The 23691-nt window shown below is 38.2% G+C and overlaps 1 long non-coding RNA gene across 1 annotated transcript; it reads right to left on the bottom strand.

Moving 5' to 3' along the window:
- Positions 1-5902: 5902 nt before the first annotated feature.
- LOC123394419 lies at positions 5903-20777 on the bottom strand. The gene is made up of 3 exons (XR_006609165.1): positions 20676-20777; positions 20382-20513; positions 5903-7404 (listed from the first exon to the last, which is right to left on the bottom strand). It is a non-coding gene; the product is annotated as an uncharacterized LOC123394419 (long non-coding RNA).
- Positions 20778-23691: the final 2914 nt, after the last annotated feature.

The following is a 23691-nucleotide window of genomic DNA, read 5'->3' as shown; positions in this document are numbered from 1 at the left end:
TTTTTGTTGTCTAACACACTCCTCACTCTGGCTAGGATTACACTCATGACTTGGGAATTACTGCTGGTTCTGTCTAGTTCCCACTGTTCTGAATGTGTTCTCCTTCCCTCTGTCAGATTCCCTCCACAGACACCCATCTGCTCTGTCTTTCAAAACCCACTTCAAGTCCAGCCCATCATAGCAAACCTCTGCAGACTACTCCAGCTACTCCAGCTTTTAGTGATTTGGGGACCACCTTGAAAACCAGAGAACTTTAGACTTTGACCATCTTTAGACATTCTCCAGTTCAAATTGTTCATTTTACAAATGAGAGAAACCTAGGTCTATGGAAGGGAAGTGGTTTGCCCAGGGCCTCCAGCTAGAAGTGATGGTGCCAGAACACATTCCGGTTTTCCTTTACTTCCCACAGCTACCCTGCATTGTCCGAGCTAATTGTTGGTACTTCTCTCTCCAACTGGACTGTCACCCTTATGAACCAGGGCCGGGTCCTCCTTCACTTTGGTGTCGTCTGCTTCATATAGCACAGTGTTGCACATAGTAGGTGCTCAGTAAACAATTGACTCAGTGTTAATGAACTTTCTCTTTGTATATAAGTAAACTACTTAGAAATAGTAAGTAAAGTTAAAAATACCATCCACTCTACTCTAATGCAAATAAATATTTTCTGTAGCATCTCCCTAAGAGCAGTTATAATTCATACATATCAGAGATTATCTTCAATTTTAAAAAATAAATGTGTCTTTTAATAATAATCTAAATCAGTGCATCCTCATTAGCCTTTTTGTGTGTTCTTTTATGCAAACAGAAAACTTGTCTCTGAAGGCAGCAGGAAACCTATCTTGTGACAAAATTATGAATTTTCCTGTCTTGAGTTTCTCCACAAATGGTAAATAGTACATAGGAGTATCTTAAACCATGCCAACAAAGGCCTCATTAAACCTTTGCTGGCAATTGATGAAGATTAATGTGTGGGTATATTCACTGAACGAAGTGTGTCGATGGCTCTTACTTATTAAATATAACAAATTACAAGGAAATAAATTGGTTTATTACCTTTAATTGAAGCATCCCCAATTGACCACATCATCAGGATCAAAGATGACAACAGATATGAACTTTGGGCAAATATCATTTTATACTACACATTTATCAATTATCCCAACAGCAACATTAATAACAAGTAATAAAAAAAAGTAATAATCACATTCTTAAAGCATAACTAATAGTATTGTGAAAGCAGACATCATAGGAAGAGGCAAGAGAATGAAAGCCAGACCACAGGGACACAAAAAGACAAGAGCATATCCTTTAGTTCTAATGGAAATACGTATGCTGAAAGATTTCCAAAAGGGATGCAAAAATGAGAACAGGAAACCAACAGGCATTAAGTAACTCTTACAAGCCATGCTCTGTACTGTCCCTTTCACAAACACAACCTTGTTTAGTCCTCCCCAACCACCCACACAGTAGACATTTTTCACTCTATTTTATATGTGAGGATACTAAAATTTTAAGAGGTGAAATTGTCTACGTTTGAAAATGGTGAGCCTGGATTCAAACCCAGATCTGTATGACTGCAAATATCATGGTGGACACTGCTGGCTCCTAGTCAACCTCCATCACCATTCTTCTTTGTTGTCAGGACAAAGATATCGAACAGCTTTGTGTTTCAGGGGCACCTGGCCTTCCTACCAGCTCTAGACAGTCAGTCTTGCTGAGTCTAGTGACCTCTTGCCAGTGTTCAACTTAGGGGTTGACAATGACCCAATCCTGGCCAATCAAAGGGAAAGGGTGGTTGTTCTGGGGGCTTCTAGGAAGATTCTTCTTGCTCTTAAAGATACACCCACAGAAGAAGGACACTCTTTGGCCTTTGGATACTTTGTCACCTATAACCAAGAGAGATATAACTGACCTACTAACATTAAGAGGGAGAAAAGGTAGAGAGTGCCTGGGTCCGTGGTTGTGCATTTAAATTGCTGAATTCGCTGGCCTGAAACTGCTCTAGATCTAGACTTCCTCTTATGCGGAATAATGCATTTTCCTCTTTGCTTAGGCTACTTTCAGCTTTGCAGCTTAAATGTGTTCCCAGATACACATTTCATGTCCTTTCAACAATGATGAGATTGAATTAAAAACAAAACAAACCGCTGCTGCCTGGGAGAGTTTATAGGCGAGTTGAAATTATCCAAGGTGTGTGAGAAAACAAGTGTCTCAAAGAAAGCAGCAAAGGACAACCAGACAGAAAATGATGAGCATGTTTACAGTGACTGCCTTGGGCCAAAGTCTTGATGCCAGCTGCGTGTTTTCATCTCCACTGACACCTTCCTCTGAGAAGCTTGTGCCACTTAGGGCAGAGGGAGCCCTTTGTTTTAGGGAGGTTCTGATGAATGTGTTCTCTTTAGTCCTTTATTTCTCTTCACAGAAGGTAGCAGCCTTGTGGAATGGGTCCAGTCTTGCAGAAAGGAGTAAAAATTGGCCAAGCCACAAACATATCTTGCCATCCCTTCCTCCTGCCTGCCCATTCCATGGTCTGTGTGCATTGTCCAGATCACAGAGTAAATAAAATTGCAATTATGTGGATTGGTTCCTTAAAAACCAGTCTTGTGCATCCCTGATACTTGGCAAGACTGGTCCAGGTTCTTGCAGCCCTTTTAAGCAGAGTGGGTACTCCCTGGAGGTGCTGTGAAGGCACTCTGGGCATGTTCACAGAAAACAAATGATAAATGTGAGAGTTGCCTTGCCTTGTAGGTCCTTGTGGTTTTGGACCAAGGCCTAATTTCTGGGAATTAAGAGTATATATAGGTATAGGTATAAATACTTTGACATATAAACAAAGCAAAAGGACAGACTAAAAAAAAGGAAATAAACCAAAGAACAAAAACCAACCAACCAACCAGTGACCGCAGCATGGAATTAATGGAAAAGCATCAAGATGACATAGCCACTTAGACATGAGTGTGAATCCGGACTCTGTAACCTTAGGTAATTTATCCAGACCTTCTTACTTTAAGTTTTCTCATTTGTTTGTTGGAGGTAACAAGTACCGTGTCGGAGGAGGGTTCTGAGGTGTGAAGGAGACATGATTACTGCACTTCCTAAACACTCACACCGTACCTCCTGCCCTAACCCAGGAGCTGGATTGTCTCAGTTAATGCTCACAGCCCTAAGAAGTAGATCTTGTCTTCCTTGGCCCACATTGCAAGTGCGGAAGTTGAGGTCTAGAAAAGGACAAATAGTTTTCTAGAAGCTACACGTTCCTGAGATGGAAAGAAGGGTTGAATGAGGATCACTGACCCTATTCACGCAGGCACTGACTGGGCACACAGCTGCTTGTTCCACCCTGCCCAGGCTCTCCCTTGGGGATCTTTCTTTCCCAAGTCACCCCAGCCTCGTTTGCAAGATTTCTGTGTGCTGACCCCTTCTAGTCATAACCTACTCCCTGGCTCCTGCCAGAAGGTTTTCCTATTCATAATCTGGCCCCAAAATAAAGTTAATGGTGTCGGGCAAACTTTTGTATCCAAATTGAAGCCTTCTTTGATTTTGAAGGGATTTCTTCTTTCCGGTGAGATCATCAGTTATTTTAAGAGCTAACGTTGAAGCCGCTAATAGGAGAAGCCATTGAGACAAAGGCCTCTGCCCAAAGCAAAATTATCCAATTAGAGGCCATCAGTGTGCTGGGACGGGGGTGCTTTTTTGCTTTCTGGGTGGCCACACACCCTCCCCACCACTTCACAGACTCAACTCATCTTGTTCCTATCCCTCCTGCCTTCATATTCAATTAGTGGCTGCCAGGGAAAAGCCTGGAGCTGTTTGCTCTTCCCCTTCACCAACCTCAACCCACCCCAAAACTTGATAAGCTCCAGCCCGCAGCTTTGTGGCAGGTCCCTTGGGCTGAAGGATCCTGGGAGAAGTCAGAAGTAAAGTGACTTGCCCCTCTCAGCTCAGGGAGGTAGTAGGAAGCCAGATAGGGCTGCCTCGTGTGGCCTGGGTGCTTATGTACAGGGTAGGAAATCCTGGCCAGGATGGTCTGGGGAGAGCCTGCCTGGAGACTAGGGTCTGAGAAGTATGTGGACATCCCTTTCAGGGAGTGTGTGGGACCAAGTTTAGGAGGATTGACCCCAGGAAATTCTTTCCCGCTGGCTTACCTGATGAGCTGTCCTAGTCGGCTGCAAATCCACTTGGGGTGAAGATTCCCACGCTGAAGGCTAATCATGCCGTCATCAGAATTTATATGATTTGCTGGTTCTGCAAAACCCTTTCTCTAACCGACCGCACATTTACAATGTGCAGTTCCTGGGCACCGTCTGCACGCCCTGAGCTGTGTCAAGCACTATTAACGTCTAGGGGCTTTACTCAAGGTGGATGCTTCCCATCATCTACACAGTGTAGATGTATCTCTGGGATTGATATGTTTTTACTTGTCTCTCTCTCTCTCCCTCCCTTTCTTTCTCCTTCTGTAACATTTGTTTTATCTTACTCCTACAGCTGTGGCTAGTTTCCACTGCTGTCACCCTTGGTCTTGAAAGATAACCTGACAGTAGAATAAGGTTTCTTTGAGTCCTGGGTATGATGGCATGACTGTGAGTCCTGGTTTCCTCTGATGACCCATTCCCATATCAGCCACAGAACAGGGGCCTCCAGGTCCTGCAGCTAAGGCTGATTCTTAGGTAAGCGGGTGCAGCCCAAGGAGTCCCAGACATTGTGACCTGTAGCTGGGGGTGGGTCACACTGCATGACCAGCTTAATATTGCTCTCCCTGGAGTGGCTTCTCTAAACCTACTCCAGCCTGTCTCTTCTGCCCTCCCACGGTACCCTTTGTATTATGCTTACCCTTCCTTGTCCATCTCTCCAAACAGACATTGAGATCCTTGTGAGCAAAGGCTAGATGTTAAATATCTCTGTATCCCTAGTGCCTAGGACATTGTCTGCCAAATAATGAATGCCAATATAATATTTGTTGACTCAATAAATTAATGAGGTGGACCTGTGAATTCTCTCTGGAAAACATTAGTTCAGATCTCACTTCATTTTCTTCTCTTTGGGAAAAAATGCCCAGACTCTATCAATACATATATGATAAAAGTGATGGATAAAGCACAGTATAAAAGTGAGATATTAATGAATTTAAATTTAATTTTAATTAATTTTTAGAATTAATTCAAATCATCCCTAGGTACTTCATTTGGAAACTTTTTTTTTTAAAGATTTTATTTATTTATTTGACAGACAGAGATAACAAGTAGGTAGAGAAGCAGCAGAGAGAGAGAGAGAGAGAGAGAGAGAGGAGGAAGCAGGCTCCCTGCTGAGCAGAGAGCCCGATGTCCGGACTCCATCCCAGGACCCTGAGATCATGACCTGAGCTGAAGGCAGAGGCTTAACCCACTGAGCCACCCAGGCACCCCTCATTTGGAAACTATTAAAGGGATACATGCCCAACAGACTACCATACAAGAAATAACAGGTTTTTTGTTTGTTTTCAGCAAAGGCTATTGGAAAGATGTATCTGTGTTTCTTGCTATGCATCTCAAGTTCTGGGTTGTTTGGGTGATCAGGTATATATCAGGTATAAGTGATGCGCTAAATGCTATAAAGTTATAAAGGTAAGGAAGAGAAAATTGAAGGCATAGCCGCAGAAACCTGAGAAAATGCATTTAAAGCTATGCTTAAAATTATGTATGTTTAAATTGTGTTCCCAGACTGTGTTACTGACTTATAAACCTACTTCTTTGTTCTTTATCCTTCCTTTCCTTGGAGTCAGCTCTTATCTTCAACTTCTCAGTGCTCTGCACTGCATTCTTTTATTTTTTAAAGTTTTATTTATTTATCATTTGCGAGAGAGAGAGAGCGAGTGGGAGCGCTGGGGGAGGGGCAGGAGAGAATCTCCAGCAGACTCTGTGCTCAGCATGGAACAGGGCTCTATCTCACCACCCTGAGATCGGGACCTGAGCCCAAACCAAGAGCTGGAGACTTAACCGATTCTGTGACCCAGGCACCCCTGCACTGCATTTTTAATGTCTGCATCCTTCTCGCTTCCAGCTTTGCCTGGTCTCTTGCATAATATCTTGTGCAAATGACATCTCTGGAGGAGTTAAGAGTAGGATGCCTCTTACATCCATGAACTTAAGTGGTTTTCTCAGCTTCATGGGTGATAAATCCTTTCCCCGAGAACAATCCTAGAATTTTCTGCAGGGAAATTCATAGCCCACTTCTAGGAACTTTGTAATGGTTACTACTATTTGACAACACTTTATCTTGGTTTCCCTGCGAGGGAAAAGTCACGCACTTAGATATACAAGCAAAATTTGCTTTCTAGTGCTAAGCTGGCACAAATCATGGTCCCCGGTATTGGTCTGTGAAAGGGAAAAGCCATCAGGGTGAGAGCTTCTAATTTATTAAATATCTCAAAAATAAATAATTGACAAATCAATGTGTGTGTGTGTGTGTGTGTGTGTGTGTTTTAGAGTGCAAGCAACATACTGCATGAATATTGCCTGAGCCGACCTCACCTTGCCAGTCACTCAGCTCTCTGGCAGTTAACAAAAAGGTTTTAAGATAGAAAGTGGACTATTTAGCCTTCATTAATCATTCATAGTGTTCAAACACATCATCCAGTAACTGAAGAGGGGTTAATGGTAGCTAAGCTTGAGTCTGTTGTCAAAAGTAGGTTTAACTTTCTATGAACTCACTGGACACAAAGAATGCTGCCTGTTTACTATTCCAAATGTCACCAGCAAGGAGCAAACGGATGACTACTAATGGTAATTAAATACCTCTGAAGCCATTTGTACCAATAACAAAGAGTTACTGTCAGAACTTGAATGAGGTCCATCTGCCCATTTTAAAAGAATGTTAACATTATATAAGTGATAAAACAGACAGCAACAACTAAATAAATAGACAAACAAATAAGTTTAGTGATAACATTTCTCTAGATGAACACTCGATGTCTTTTCTTTGGAGATGAGAGATTAATGAAAATATTCTGTAGCCGTTAGTTGTTTCAATCTCACTTTGGTCCACAACGTAATTAGAGAAGGTTTTTAGTAAAGGTTCTCCAATCTATATTTTCAAAGCTGTGGAAAGAATTGTTTGAAATTCTTTTTGAATTTTTTTCTTTCTACCTTGCAAACTTCCTGGATTCCGTTCCTACTATTGACTATTTAATTTAATTCATACACTCTCGTCTCCTTAAGTGAAGGGAGAAGAATAGAGTGCGGATTATTCTGCTGTTTGTCTCCACAGCACAGAACTCCACAGTTGCTACTTCTTGCACAGATGGATTGACAGCCCGGGGTTTTTCTTTGGTGGGTCCATCTATTCAGCTGCCCCTGAGGCCCCTGCAAGAGGCAACTGACTTCTGTTGGCTGTCCACTGTGGTTTCCTCTGCATCTTCATCTTTCTCTACTGTGACAAGACAAAATATGAAAGATATTGCACGAAAGAACCAAAAGGTGAAGAATATCTAAATGCTTTTGAAATATACCTAAAATCCTAGAGCAGCCAGAATAAAAGTGCACAGAGGGTACTGAGGGGGAGCTAATGCATTCATCAAACCTTTGAAAAGGCAGTTTCTTATAAAGATATGGACTTCATTAAATCAGCTCTCTTTTCCCAGGAGGTAGAAGTACCTGTGTATCTGATGGCTCAGTTCTAGTGAGAAGAGAAAGTGGTAGGTGAAGAAGAGGAATTGCAAAGGCATTGGTAGCAATTGTAGAGTGTGTGTGTGTGGGGGGGGGGTGAATGAGTAGTGAGAACTTAAGACATTTCTCTATGTCCCTACATAGTGCTTAAAGCTGCATCAGAGTAGGAATGGCAAAATAACATCCTGAAGACACAGAGATCAGAGCTAAGAAAGAAAAATGGGTGTATAAAATCTAAAACGGCAGCCTGTATCAATTAAGTCTTTTTATGTTCCAAATAACGGAAAACTTAAACTGTTTAAAACAATAGGAGAATTTATTGACTTACATAACTGGGAAGTCTAGAGGTAGGGCGGGCTACAAGATTGGTTTCATCTAGCTCAGCAATGTCCCTAAGGACTCTGTCGCTTTGCTCTGCCTTTTGTTCATGGTGTCCGTTTTATCCTAAGCCTGATTTCACACATGGTTGCAAGATGGCTGCCAGTAGCTCCAGGGATCCCGTGCTTTCTCACATATGCCCAGAGAGGGAAAGGGAGAGGTAAAGTGTCTTTCTCCTAACCAAACAAAAGTCCAGGATTTCAGTCTGATAGGACCAGTTTAGGTCATGTTTTTTATGGGAATGGGCTCAAACTGAATAGCAATTAAGTGCTCACATCTGGAATTGAGGGGTGAGGGATCAATGACCCTCAAACTACAAAATGGTGGTGGTGGTGAGGAGAAGAGCAATGCATCAGATGTATGCCGTGACCCAAGCATATCAATTCTGCATGGTTCCTGAGAAAGGAGACATTTCATCAAGTTAATGTTTTCTTTGCTTCCTTCATAGACTTATCTCAGAAGAATTTACAGTACTTCTCAAAGTATTGTTCATGGACCGAAATGATAAGGGTTACTTAAATGAACATTCCTGGGCTCTTCCCAAGACCTTCTGAATCATAATCTGTGTGAGTGACAGCTGAGAATTTATTTTTCTGGCAAGCTTCATGGGTGGTTTTTATGCCCATTAGTGTATGGGAATTTTATAGAACTTGCTCAGAGGTTAGGGTAACATGGAACTGTCATCTTACTTTAGGATTTGATAGCTACCAATAATTGCCACACTAGTAACATCTCACATTAATATGGATCTTGTTTTATCCTAGTAAAATGTAAAAATCTTTTATTAAAACAGTCTATAAAATGATTTGTGTATTTTTATTCAGGGAATAACTCTAGATTTTGGCATCATGCAAAATCAGGCAAACAAAAAAATTATATACTGCATTTTTTTCTTTTTAGGGGATGCTTTTAAAATTATTCACATTAATTTAAACTTCATCTTAACTTCCTTTTGGGTATAGTAATGAGTATTACAAAACCTATAAATATTAACTGAAAGACATGGTTTTCTACTACATTTGGGAAAAGGGCAAGTACTTTCTCTTTATATCAAGTAAAAATTCATTTCCTCTTAAGAAAGTTGGAAAGATGGGGCACCCGAGTGGCTCAATCAGTTAAACGTCTGCCTTTGGCTCAGGTCATGATAGTAGGGTCCTGAGACTGAGCCCCATGTCTGGCTCCCTGATCAGTGGGGAGTCTGCTTCTCCATCTCACTCTCCCTCTGTGCTCTCTTTCTCTCAAATAAATAAATAAAACCTTAAAAAAAAAAAAAGAAAAATGAGAGGAAGAATGAGATTTTTGTCTTCTGGCTGATCAATGATTATTGGTACAACTTCTTTTCACAAAATTAGTTTATTTTGATTAATATTTTCTCATAAACTGAGATTGATCTATAACATTATCTTTATTATCCTGATGGTGATGATTGTCTCAAAGCATGAAGAGTCTGAGTGGGTTTTCCAGTGGGTTGATATTTTAGGAACAAGATTTCTATACTTGCATTATATTCATAGGTTTTAAGCTTATTTGTTCATTCAGTAATGTTATTGTGTGTCTAATATATACTAGGCTACTTTGTTAAATGCTGAGGATACAGTCATCAATAAAACATTCATGGTACCTTCTCTTATAGAGTTCATTATCCAACATTGTGCTCTCAAATATGGTAGTCACTAGCCACATATGGCTATTTATATTTGAATTAAATGAAATTAAAAATTTTTAGTTGTGTCACATTTCAAATGCTTAACAGCTACATGTGGCCAGTGGCTATTGTATTGGACACTGCAGATACAGAATAGTTCCATCATTACAGAAAATTCCATTGGACAACACTGGTAGTAGAATCAAATAAACTTCACTGGAGGGGGAGGTGGTTCAAGATGGCAGCATAGAAAAATCCTGAACTCACCTCTTCCCATAGACATACTCAATCTACAACCACATATGAAATAATTCCCACTGAAAAAGAACCAAAAACTAGGTGAATAATTTCCTTTACAAAAAGGGATTAAAGGATCACATCAAGATGGTAGGAGGCAAACACTTGGTCTTGCCAGAAACCCCATCCCTGGCATAGTGACACACAATAGAGAGGGATCCATGGGCCAAAGCCTCTCAAGTGAGAATCAAGGGAGTTTGTGCCCCATATTGAACCCCTCAACCATTGGGACCTGCATCAAAGAGATGAAGTACCAAAAACTTCTGGCTTTGGAAACCAATGGAGCTTATATCCAGGGGCCCAAGGAGCTATGGAGATCTGAATACTCCTTTCAAGTCTTTCAAGAGACTTGCACATGGACTCATTCGTCCTGGCATCCAGTGCAAAGGCAAAAGTTTGAGAGGTGACTAGATTATAAATAAAGGTGATTCGGAGGCTCATCTTAAAACTTTTGCCAGTGAAACAGGGATTAGGTGGGATTTTCCTAGCAGATAGAGGTGCTGAGGGCACTGTTCTTTTTCTCCCTCTACTTTGCTAATGTAGACATGAACACCTAATGCTCTTTTCCAGCATTACCAAATGTGGGTGTGCCTTGCCCCTAGTGCTCTTTCCTGGCCTTGCTAAAGCCAAAGGTGTATCCTGTCACTAATACTCTTCTCCTGTGTTTGCCATGCAAAAGGAAACAGAAAGAAACCTGGGGTAGCTTCATTTATAGCAGGCAAAATAAACTTTAAAACAAAGACTGTAATAAAAGACAAAGAAGGACATTATGTAATGACAAATGGACCAATCGAACAAGAGGATATTAACAATTGTAAATATTTATGTATCCAACATAGGAACACCTAAATATACACAGAAAATATTAACTGACCTAAAGGAGAACTGGGAACCAATACAATCATAGTAGGGGGGTTTTAACACCCCACTGACATCAGTGGAAATCCAGACAGAAAATCAATAAGGAAACATCAGCTATATATAACATGTTAGATTAGATGTACATAATAGGCATATACAGAACATTCATTCCATTCTAAAACAGCAAAATATACATTTTTCTAAAGTACACATATATAATATTCCCAGGATAGATCACAAGTTAGACCATAAAATGTCTCAATAAATTTTAAAAGATTGAAATAATATTAGGCACCTTTTCTGACCATAATGGTATGAAAATAGAAATAAATTACAAGAAGAAAACTGGAAAAAACACAAATACATGTAGGTTAAGCAAAATGCTACTGAACAACCATTGGGTCAACAAAGAAATCAAAGGGGAAATTAAAAAAAATTAAGACAAATTAAGTGGAAATATAACCCCATATCTGTGAGATGCAGCAAAAGCAGTTCTAAGAGAAAAACTCATAACAATATAGGCCTATCTTAAGAAACAAGAAAAATCTCAAAGCAATTTAACTTTATACCTAAAGCCTAAAGTTAGTAGAAAGAAGGAAATAATTAAGTGGATCAGAGTGTAAATAAATGAAGGATACTGAAAAACAAACAAACAAACAGGAGAAAAGAAATTTGAAAAGCTGGTTCTTTGAAAGGAAAAACAAGATTAACAAACCACATAGCTAAACCCACCAAGGAAGAGAGAGAGAGAGAAAGGGAGAGATATGGCTCAAATAAATAAAATCAGAAATGAAACAGAAGTTACAACTGATGCACAGAAATGCAAAAGATCATAAAATACTGTTATTAAAAATATGCACAACTGGAGAAGATAAAAAAAATAAAAATTCCTAGAATCATACAATCTTCCAAGACTGAATCATGAAGAAGTAGAAAATCTGAATAGACTGATTATAAGCAAGGAGATTGAATCAGTAATCAAAAACCTCCCAACAAACCAAAGTCCAGGATCAGACGGTTCACTGTTAGATTCTACCGAACAATCAAAGATATCCTCAGACTCTTCCCAAAAAAATTGAAGAGGATGGAATACTTCCAAACTAACTTTGTGAAACCAGCATCATCCTAATACCAAAACCAGGTTAAGGACACTACAAAGAAAGAAAATTATAGGTCAATTTCACAATTAACACAGATGCAAACATCCTCAACAAAATATTAGGAAACTGAATTTAACAATAAAATCAAAGGATCACACACCATGATTAAATGGAATTTATTCCCAGGATGCAAGAATGGTTCAACATCTGCATATCAATCAATGTGATACAACACATTAGCAAAATGAAGAACTAATATTATATGATAATCTTGATAGATGCAGAAAAGCCATTCTGCAAAATTCAGGAACTATTAGTGATACAAATTTTTAACAAAGTGGGAATAAAGGAAAGATACCACAACATAGTTAAGGTCACATGTTAAGGAAAACAAAAGCAAAAATAAGCTATTGGGACTACATCAAAATAAAAAGCTTCTGCACGGTGGAGGAAACAAACAATAAAAGCAAAAGAAAAAAGAAGAAACTAAAAGACAACCTACTGAATGGAAGAAGATATTTACAAGTGACATATCCCATAAAGGATTAGTATCCAAAATATATAAAGAACTTAGAAACCTCAACACCCAAAAAACATCAAATTAAAAATGAACAGAAGACATAAACAGACATTTCTCTGAAGGGAACATGTAGATGGGCAACATGATAAGATGCTCAACATCACTCATCATCAGGAAAATGTAAATCAAAACCACAACAGTTAGCACCTTACATCTCTTAGAATGGCTAAAATAAAGTAAAAAGACACAAGAAAAAGAGGTGTTGGTAAGGGTATGGAGAAAGGGGAACCTTTGTGCACTGTTGGTGGGAGTGCAAACTGGTGCAGCCACTGTGGAAATAGTGTGGAGTTCCCTCAAAAAGTTAAAAAAAGAACAATCATAAAATCCAGCAATTACACTATAAGGTATTTACCCACAGAATATAAAAACACCAATTCAAAGGGATACATGTACCCCTGTGTTTAAACAGAATTATTTACAATAGTTAAATTGTGGAAACAACCCAAGTATCCATTGGTTGATGAATGGATAAAGAGGATACACACACACACACACACACACACACATATATACATAAACACACACACAATGGAATATTATTCAGCCATATGGTGTGTCTGTGTGTGTGTGTGAGAGAGAGAGAGAGAGAGAGAGAGAGAATATTATTCAACCATAAAAAAGAATGAAATGTTACCACTTGCAATGATATGAATGGAGCTAGAGATTATAATGCTAAGTGAAATAAGTCAGAGAAAGATAAATACCATACGATTTCACTTACACGTGGAATTTAAGAAAGAAAACAAAGGAACAAGGGGAAAAAGAAAGCAAAACAAACCAAGAAACAGACTCTTAATTATAGAGAACAAACTGATGGTTACCAGTGGGGAGGGGACTGGGGGGGATGGGTTAAGTAGGTGATAGGGATTCAGGAGTACACTTGGTGCTAAGCACCAAGTGATGAGTGATGTTAGGATAATGATGTATGGATTGTACACCTGAAACGAATAAAACATTGTATGTTAACTAACTAGAATTAAAATAAAAACTTTAAAATAGTAAAATAAAGACCACGTATGACAACACCCACAATAAGCATCATACTAAATGGTGAAAAGCTGGCTTTTCCTTAAGATTAGGAACAAGACAAGGATGCCCTCTCTTGCTGCTTTCATTCAAGAAAGCATTAGAAGTCTTAGCCATGGCAATTAAGCAAGAAAAAAAATATGTCATCCAAATAGGAAAGGAAGAAGTAAAACTATCACCATTGAAAAATTCTTAGATATAATATATGAATTCAGTAAATTTATAGGATATAAGATCAATATATGGAAATTGGTTGCATTTCTATACAATAATGATGACCTACCAAAAAGAGAAAGTAGGAAAACAATCCCATTTATAATGACATCAAAAAGAGTAAAATACATAGGAATAAATTACACCAAGAAGGTGAAAGATCTGTACACTAAAAACTATAGAACACTGGTGAAAGGAATTGAAGAAGATATAAGTAAATGAAAAGATAGGTCATGTTCATGGACTGGAAGAATTAATATTATTAAAATTTCCATACTCCCTGAAGTAATTCATGAATTTAATCTAAATTCCAATGGTATTTTTTGCAGAACTAGAACAAATAATTTTCAGGTATGTATAGAACCACAAAACAAAAACAAAAACAAACAAACAAAAGCCTCTGAATAGCTAAAACAATCAGGAAAAAACAAAGCTGGAGGTATCAAGTTACCTGATTTCAAATACAAATAGACCAACAGAAGAGAATAAAAAGCCCAGATATAAGCCCATGTGGCTATGATCAATTAATTTATGATGAAGGAGGCATGAATATACGATGGGGATAGTACAGTCATTTCCATAAATGTGTTGGGAAAACTGGGCAGCCACTGTAAAAGAATAGATCACTCTTTCCTTTTTTTTTTTAAGCCCCCCCCCCCACAATTTACTTTCATAAATTAACATACACAACAGTGGGGATTTTAGATCCATAAGCTACCAGATAGAATAATGTGCTGCAGGGCACAATGTATTCTAATGTCAACCAAAATGTACAAATTTCACTTAACTACTAAGCGTGGTAATATATAAACACTTCAGGCAGCAGTTTGGTCCCAGACCAGCCTAAGGAGATGCTGAGGCTTCTTGGCTATCAAAAGAACTCATCTAACTCAATAACAAACATATAAAAATTATTTAAAAATGGACAAAGGGCATGAATAGATATTTTTCCAAAGAAGTCATACACATGGCCAACAGGTATAAGAAGGATATTACACATCACTCATCATCAGGGAAAAGGAAATCAATATCACAGTGAGATATCACCTCATATCTGTCAGAATGGCTACTATCAAAAAGATAAGAAATAAGTGTTGGAGAAGTTGTAGACAAAAGGGAACCATCATATATTATTGAAAGGAATGTGAACTGATGCAGCCACTATGGAAAATGGTATGGAGGTTTCTCAAAAAACAAAAAGGAGAACTACTGTGTGACCCAAGTATTCCACTTCTGGGTATTCATCTGAAGAAAACAAAAACAATAATTTGAAAAGATACATGCACCTCTATGTTTGTTGTAGCATTGTTTACAATAGCCAAGATATGGAAACAACCTATATGGCCATTAATGGATGAATGGATAAAGAAGCTGTGGTATATATATACAATAGGATATTACTCAGCCATGATAAAAGAAGAAAATCTTGCTTTTTGCGACAACATAGATAGATCTTAAGGGTATTACACTAACTGAAATAAGTCAGACAGAGAAAGACAAATACTCATATAAGTGATTTCACTCATATGAGTGATTTCACTCATATAAACTCTAAAAACCAAATAAATGAACAAACAAAATAAAACTAAGAGATTTGAGAAGAGATTGGTGGTTTTTCAGAGGGTAAGGGTGTTGGGGAGCAAAAAAAGTGAAGGGGGTCAATTGTATGGTGATAGATGGTAGCTAGAATTATTGTGGTGATCACTTTGTAACACATGCAAATATTGAACTATTACGTGGTACATTTGAAACTAATATAATGTTATATACCAGTTTTACCTCAATTGAAAAAACAAACCAACCAAAGAACAGACTTCACTTCAAATCATGGTTTTTATACCTAATAGTTGTATGCTCTTGGAAAAATTACTTAATCTCTTTGAACCTGATTTGCAAATTTCCCAACTGATAAATTTTCTAATTTGTAAAATAGGGATATAATAACAATGCACAGAGTTAGTGAAGATTGCATGAAACAATGTTAGGAAGGCTGTTAGGTGAGTATTTAGCCCAGGGTAAACAATAATTCTAGACTATCATCATCATTGTTAGCATTAAACATTCTGTTGATCATAGGGGCATTTTATATTTCTCTAATTTTCATTCAGCAGATAAGAGAGATTCTCTCATTCTTGAGAAAGACAGGAGAAGATGGGTCTTGGCTGTGGTGGCCTTATCCTTCAGATTCCATACTAGAATTTTCCAGTGAGGTGCTTTTACATCTCTTGCAGTTGTTTACTTGAACTATGAACTGTGTGGGTGTCACAAATCACTCTTGAGATATATTAGACTGCTTTTAAATATGAGAGAATTTTAAGAATCACCCAACGCTTTCTTTCTACTGTTAAATGATAAACTAAGGGGCATAAAGATATTGTGGCTTTAAAAAAATGATACTGTAGTGAACATAAGAGCCATCTGTACCCCAATGTTCATAGCATCAATGGTTGCAGTCAGCAAACTATGGAGAGAGCCACGATGCCCTTCAACAGACAAATGGATAAAGAAGAAAGTTCCATATATACAATGGAGTATTATGCATCCATCAGAAAGGATGAATACCCAACTTTTGTATCAGTATGGATGGGACTGGAGGAGATTATGCTGAGTGAAATAAGTCAAATAGAGAGAGTCAATTATCATATGGTTTTGCTTACTTGTGAAGCGTAAGGAGTAACACAGAGGACATTGGGAGATGGAGAGGAGAAGTGAGTTGGCGGAAATCGGAGGGGGAGACAAATCATGAGAGACTGTGGACTCTGAGAAATAAACTGAGGGTTTTGGAGGGAAGGGAGGTGGGGGATTGCATGAGCCTGGTGGTGAGTATTAAGGAGGGCAGGTATTGCATGGAGCACTGGGTGTGGTGCATAAACAATGAATTTTGGAACACTGAAAACAAAATTTTAAAAAGTGATATTGTAGTAAGTGAGCACAGCTAATTGGGTAAATTTATTAAATTATCTTAGACAGAATTTGCAGGGAAGCAAACAGTTATCATCTCTAAGACCAACTGCACAAATTGGTAGCAACTTCCTATGGAGCTTTTGAGTATTGCAAGGCCCATGAGAACACAGCAGGAAAGAACTATGTGATCTATTAGTGATGCCTGCGAAGGGTATGGGACTTACAGGGGGGATGGTACACATTTATCTATTTATCAACCTTTTTGAAAGGACAGGTTGGTTACAGAAAAAAGCAGGTTTCTTGTTTGGGCTACTATTGCTAATTGCAGCCATTTTTGCTAGATTAAATTTTATCTGTTTGAGGTCTAAAATCACCTCAGGCCCATTTTATTTAGACTTAAATCCCATGAGCCATTGCCTTCACCAACTGTAAACGAGTCCAAGGTATGAAATCCTGCACTAGTTTAAGACAAGGAGCAGGGGTTGTGTTTTACATTTCACAGTCCGTTAGTTAGATTGGATGACAACTCTTGAGACACACAATTTGTACTATTACTTAGTTCTCAAATGAGTTAGAGGTAGGAGGAAATACAAGCATCAAAATCTTGTATTTTCACTGTGTTATTCTCTGTTCAGGAGCCCACAGTGGCTTTCTACTGCTAATTAGTATCTCTTTTTAACTTTCAAGATATTTAATAATCAAGCTTCACATCCTATGTTTCTAGACTTTCGTTTTTTACCTTTTACCACTATTTTTACTTTTGCCACTCATCAACAGCAATAGTCCATTCTAGAGCATCCTGAAACCATATGGTACCCAGCTATTTTTCTCACTATGTGTTGTTTTAATCTTCCTGACAGGATTCTTTGTATTTAAGAAATAATACCTCATCTTACTGTCTTCTAAACTTCTCAGTGCATTGATCACAGCACAAAGTAGACATTAAATAGTAAGATCCTCAAGGTTTGGGGCATGCTTAACGGTTACATGCCTCAATAAATATTTGTTGATCTTGTTTCTCGATTGCAGTATTGCAATAAATGTTTGATTTTCTGACTGAAAAGAGAAACCAAAGTAATGTATTACTCTTATTTTCTGTTTAGAAATTTGTTGCAGTGGGAATTCTGTCTTATCGTATAAAGGAAGAAACATAATGTTGTCTACAACAGGGTTTGATTAATATTGAAATAAAAATACATCATTCTTCTAAAAGTTTTCTAAAGGCAGCTTTCTGGGAGAGACCCGACTACCTGACTCTAATTTCTGAAGGGTGATTTATGGTATATTATGTGTAGCTAGCAAGAACAGGGCAACTCTAGGCAGATACCTCTGGGCATATTTTATAGCTATAAATTATTATTAATAATCATACATGTAAAATTCCAAATCCTTAATATGTTAAAAGATTTTATTCATAAACACTTCTTCCCCAATACAAAAAAAAATTGTATTACCTTAATATGTTGCAAAACAATAAAACGATTACTAAAAAACTAGATTCTTTTGCAAGTTTTTCAACCCTGGATTAAAATTGTAATATAGTCATTTACAACCCAGGCACTTATTTATTGTCTTTTGTCCCAACAAAAATCATGAATGATTTAAAGGAGAAAAATTGAGAAGGGTGGACATGGATGACTCTAAAGCAATACTGGTTTTATGAGCAAAACAAATTTCCATAGAAACTGTTAAATATAAAAGAAAACAGCTTTGTTTAGCAACAGTAGGCAGGTGTGGAAATATAATTTTGTAATATTATTGATGGTAGTGGGGAAAATTTACTCTTACTACTACATTTAAGTCACAGAAGTAGTGAAATTATTTGAATTCTGGAGATGGGAAAGTATGTGACTTTCTTTCTTTCTCTTGCTCTTTGTCCTGCTTGTGTTCCCACCATTCCTGAATTCATCTGATTGTGGAAGATCTATCTTCTTATTCAAAACAACAGCTTTATACAGAACTCCAATATGGAATTAAATCTTGGAAAATAAGTGCACAGATAATTTTTTTAATGAAATAAAACTTGGTTTGTTTTGGGGCTCCTCCCTGGTAGGCTAATATTTGAATAGTAGAATGAGAATCTGTATTCCTAAGTAGAAGGAACATTATGGCTCTGGTCTTACTCAACTACTTGATGCTGCCCAACGTACGGGTCTCTTAACTTCCCTTCCATGCCTTCCACTATGCCTTACTGCTACAAACACTCTTCGCTGCCTCTCTCATCTTGGTAACTCCTATTTGTCCATTAGGCCCTGATTAGCCCTATGCACCCCAACATGCATGCATGTGCATACACACACACGCACACACACACACGCACGCACGCACGCACACCTGTTTGGCTAGGTCAGGGAACCTCTGTCTCTCAGTGTTTTCACAGCACTCTGGACTTGCTCTATCATAGCAGGGGGAAGCCTACAGTGTCACTTGTCACCTTACTGATTTTCTCCAATTTGCTCCTTGAGGTGAGAGAAATGTTTTAATTTACATACAATGCCAGCACCTGGGTCAGTGCCAGTCAACAAGTGTAAACCCTCTGGGTATTTGTTTAATGAAAAGGTAAGTCAGTTAATCTTTATTCAAAGTTATTCAAAATTACCAAATATATAAATACACTTTTATCATCAAATTATGAACTCTTCAAATGTCAAAACTGTATCTAACTTACTTATCTTCAATACCTATGTCAGTATTTTGTATACTGAGGTGTTGAAAGAAATGTTTGCTGCAGCGATTGAACTGTTAGTTCAATTCAGTTCAATTCTATCAATAACTATAATAAGGTCCCTGATATTTTCTGATTAGTAAAATTTGGGGTAGAAGAGAGTTAACATTTTTCAACAGAAGGTACCGGTCTATAATTTTTCTAGAAATTATTAGTCAATACTTCCAGAGCAGAGTTTTCAAAATTTATCTGATAGCGAGAATCGTCTGAGGAATATTCACTAAAAATAGAGCTCTCCTGTTCCCACTGCAGACCTACTGTGGGATTAGAATCTCCAGTAACAGAGATTTTACATTTTTCTCAGGTGATTTATGATTCAGAGGAGGTTTGGGATACAATTCCTAGCACTTGAGAGTAGTTTTCTTAAGCACATTGATGGTAACATTTTGTCTTCAAAATTATGAAATTATGAATTTGCTTCTTCTTCAGATTATATAAATGACATTCTAGCTTAGTGCATCAGAATGATTCCAAATACTGAAAAATTCTAAGTTAGTGGAGGTTCTATAATAATAAGATTTTTTCGTGAGCCAAATTTTATTTGAACCCAGCAGCCTGGGTTCAAATTAAATTTAAGCATGAGTTCAAGAAGAGACAGTGCAACTTAAAAAGCATCTCCTACTTTTAGTCCTAACAATTTATAAATGATCTCAAATTAAATGATGGTCCTTACCAGTGACAAATGATTCTATTTATGTCATTTGGGATCACAAAAATCTCTCACTCCTTTTGCAGTTGGTTATAGAGAGCAGAGAGCGGTTTTGTACACTACTTTGTTGTCGTGTGTGACTTTCTGAACTCCACAGGCATATATGTATCTGGTTAGTGTTACATTAACAAATTAAAAAAAAAAAAAAGCATAACATAACCAAGCTAGCACTTAAGAGTGTCACTCTCCCATCTCCAAGATTTCTCTTTAGAAATCACTTTGAGGACTTTGGGATCAAGGAAAAAGGTGAGAATGACCCCTTTAGCAAGGATTTGGCCATTCCCACAAAGTGATCATACTCACAGGTGAGACTCTAACTTTCTCCCTTGTTCACCAGACGTGCACGCGTGTATCGAGCAGCTCCCTGCCGCCACAGTAAAGCAAATTACGAGGAACAAAGGACATTAACTTTCCGGTGCTGAGGAGCAAGGTAACCTGCAGAAACACACAAGAGAGACGCAGAACAAACAAGGAAGAACTAACTGACTAATGAACAGGACAGGAAACCAATCCAGAAAAATAAACAGGCAGAGAAAGCAACTGGTGATCAAACAAAGGAGCAGAATGACTCTGCGGACTCAGGAGTCTGGCGCTCACCTGGGGCCCACCTGCTGAACAGGTGAAGGGAAATGGCCAGGGCTGAAGCCTTTTGTGGGTCCCAGCTCCCTCTCCTCCACACCCTGAAAGAGGTGGGGTTGTGGAGCAACCAGGAGAGCTGCTTTTATGGCTCTGTGCCCTTTTCCCTGATGCAAGACCCATAAATACTTCATTACAAAGAGCCAATAGACAGGGCAGTAGCTTCCGTAAACAAGCAGCAGACAGAATGGATTGAAAAATGTCAAAACTACAGCTCATGTGAATTACAAGAAAGTTTCTGTGTGCTGTGTAACTAGGTTAAACTGTAGTCATATTAGAGATGAGGATGATGTTCCGAGTGGTTATAAATAAATATTTAAAATTTGCAATACAAAAATCTTTCTTTGGGGATCTCCAATATAAGTGGACATACACATATGAAATACAATTAATGATTATTTATTGAGCACCTACTCTGAGCAAGGTATAATTCTGGCCCATACTCTATAATGTATATATTAAATCTTTTTTATGAAGGACAGTCAGCTTGATAGTGGTGTTCCATGGGTAAGGGTGCACAAGAAGCCTGGTATTATTATTATCACTCAAATGCTCACTTGAAGACTCTTTGGGGAGGAGTAGAGGCGTGGGTGGGGAATTGTGGGAGAATATTCAAAAAGATTGATTCTTTTAAAAAAGGGACACAATGGATTTGCCATTTCTGACTCATTTCATAGTGGAAATACCAAAAGTCTATTTTCTTAGTGAAATTATATTTGTCCTGCTTGAAAACACTCTTGTAAATTTTCTGAAGGAAAAGTCTTTGAAAGTAAGTTAGAATCATTTTAATATCTGTTAACTTTAGATTGATTAAAGAAAGAAATATTTCTCATGGCTACTGAGACAGAAGTGAGGTTGATGCCAAATATTCAGGCTGTGTAATCTTCTGTATTTCCAGAAAGCATGATACCAATTTAGCTCTGCAACTTCCCTTTCTTTCTTTCTTTCTTTCTTTGATTTTATTTCTTTGACAGAGAGACCACAAGTAGGCAGAGAGGCAGGCAGAGAGAGTGGGGGAAGCAGACTCCCTGCTGAGCAGAGAGCCCAATGTGGGGCTCAATCCTAGGACCCTGAGATCATGACCTGAGCTGAAGCATGACCCACTGAGCCACCGAGGGGCCCCAGCTCTGCGATTTCTAGCAGTGAATGAAGAGGGAAACTCTGAAAGTTACAAGAACCAGTATATAAATGAAAGCAAAGCAAACCAACTTCTTAAACAACAAAAATATGAATATTGAGACTTAACAGAAATGTCTGCTCTTAGAAAGGATTTGAGCAAAAGGAGAGAAAAAAATCTCTGCACAATGTCCTTATGACAAATACACTTTGCCTCACCTTATTTTTAATTTACGCTATCTCCCTGAATGGTATGCATTATTGTAAGAACTTAAGTCTGTTTAGTACAGATTGGGATATGTGGAGAGATACCTGTTTGAATTAGGACATGGACAACCAGCCTTTTGGACCTTCATTCTTATTTAGTTTCCTAAGTATTTGTTCAGTCTCACTGTATTACTTTTCTAAGAAAAAATTCAAGAACACCCTCTTCACTCTGCAAATATAAGTCTTTTTGGATTACTCTACCAGAGAAATAAAAAGTTTTGACTTTCTTAGCCCTGACGGTTTAGGGCCCGCCCTGTGGATGTTCAAAAAAAGGAGCTAAATCCGTCTCTCTCCATTCATGTTGACCTTAAAACAGATAACACCATAGAGAATAGCATGGCACTTGAGTTTATTAAATAATATACTTTTTTCCCCTTCCCCTTTGGATATCTGCTATTTTCCCCAAAAGGCCCTGTACTTTCCCATCTCTGCATCTTTGCCTGAATTAGCAGCTGACTCTGGAATGCTTTCCCCTTCCCACCTCTGTGTCTTGTCTGCTTACAAAAATCATACCGTCTTTTCTAGGTCAGTCCAAATGCCACTTCTTCTACAATGTCTTGCCCATTTTACCCAAATGTAATCAATCCTGCCCAAATCTCCCAGAGTCCCTCAATTAACATAAAACAAGAGCTTGTTCTGCATTAATTTTTGTAGATGACTATGGGTAAGCTTTATTTTCTCAGATCAAAAGTTCCCCGACCTATTATTTAGCCTAAGAATCTGTAATTCCTGCAAATAAAAAGTTAAGTTCAAAAAAAGAATTCCCTGAGGATATTCGTCTTGACACAGCCCTCTCCTAAAAGTCTAGAACAGTGACTAGAGCTCAGCAGTAGGCCATTGGCAAGAACTGTGGAGTATATGTCCATGAATGAACGTTGAAGCAATACACGTGCGTGGAATTTAAACAAAAAAAAAACTGGGTTTGGCTATTAGCTTTCCTTTCTACTTGGAAAAGTCTGAGACAAATGGCTTGGTCTTCCTAAGCCTCAATTTTTGATTGATCAACTGGGAATGATAGTAAGTCACTCACTAAGTTATTGTGAGGATCAATGAATGTGCTAGTATTCCATCTGTTGTGAGCTTTGTTGGTTAGTAGGATTGGTGCTAAAGCAACTGTATATACACAATGACCAGTGTTGCTGTGGGTGCCAGTCAGCTGTAGACAGTTTTAGCTTGGCACCCCACCTATCTCCTTGTTCTATTGTACAACATTCTGGAAGCCTCTTTATTTTTCCATCCTTTCCAACGATCCCCCAAATGATCTATTCTATTCTCTCAAGTAAGATGTAGGGAAGAAATAGTTGGAACAACAGAAAACTGGAACACCTTCATAAAACTGTGCTTGGCAGTATTCATAACATGCCTATATGTTAGTAAGCAAAACAATTCTAATTCAGTTTATGTTCTGCATGTTGTTATTCTTGTATGAAATGTTTGCATGAAGACAGTCTCTGACTTACAAAAACTGACACATAAACAGTCTATTTTAAACAAGGGTCCTAAAATCAGGACTTTAGCTATATACCACTGTAAATTCAGACAGACATGGTCTAGAAGGTTGGCAGCTCAGGCAGCTGGAGGTCTCTTAGTTGGA

This window comes from Mustela putorius, unplaced genomic scaffold, assembly GCF_011764305.1.
Source record: "Mustela putorius furo isolate JIRA1106 unplaced genomic scaffold, ASM1176430v1.1 tig00003834_pilon_pilon_pilon, whole genome shotgun sequence".
Taxonomy (NCBI): Eukaryota; Metazoa; Chordata; class Mammalia; order Carnivora; family Mustelidae; genus Mustela; species Mustela putorius.
This window is presented reverse-complemented; position numbering and strand designations above follow the sequence as displayed.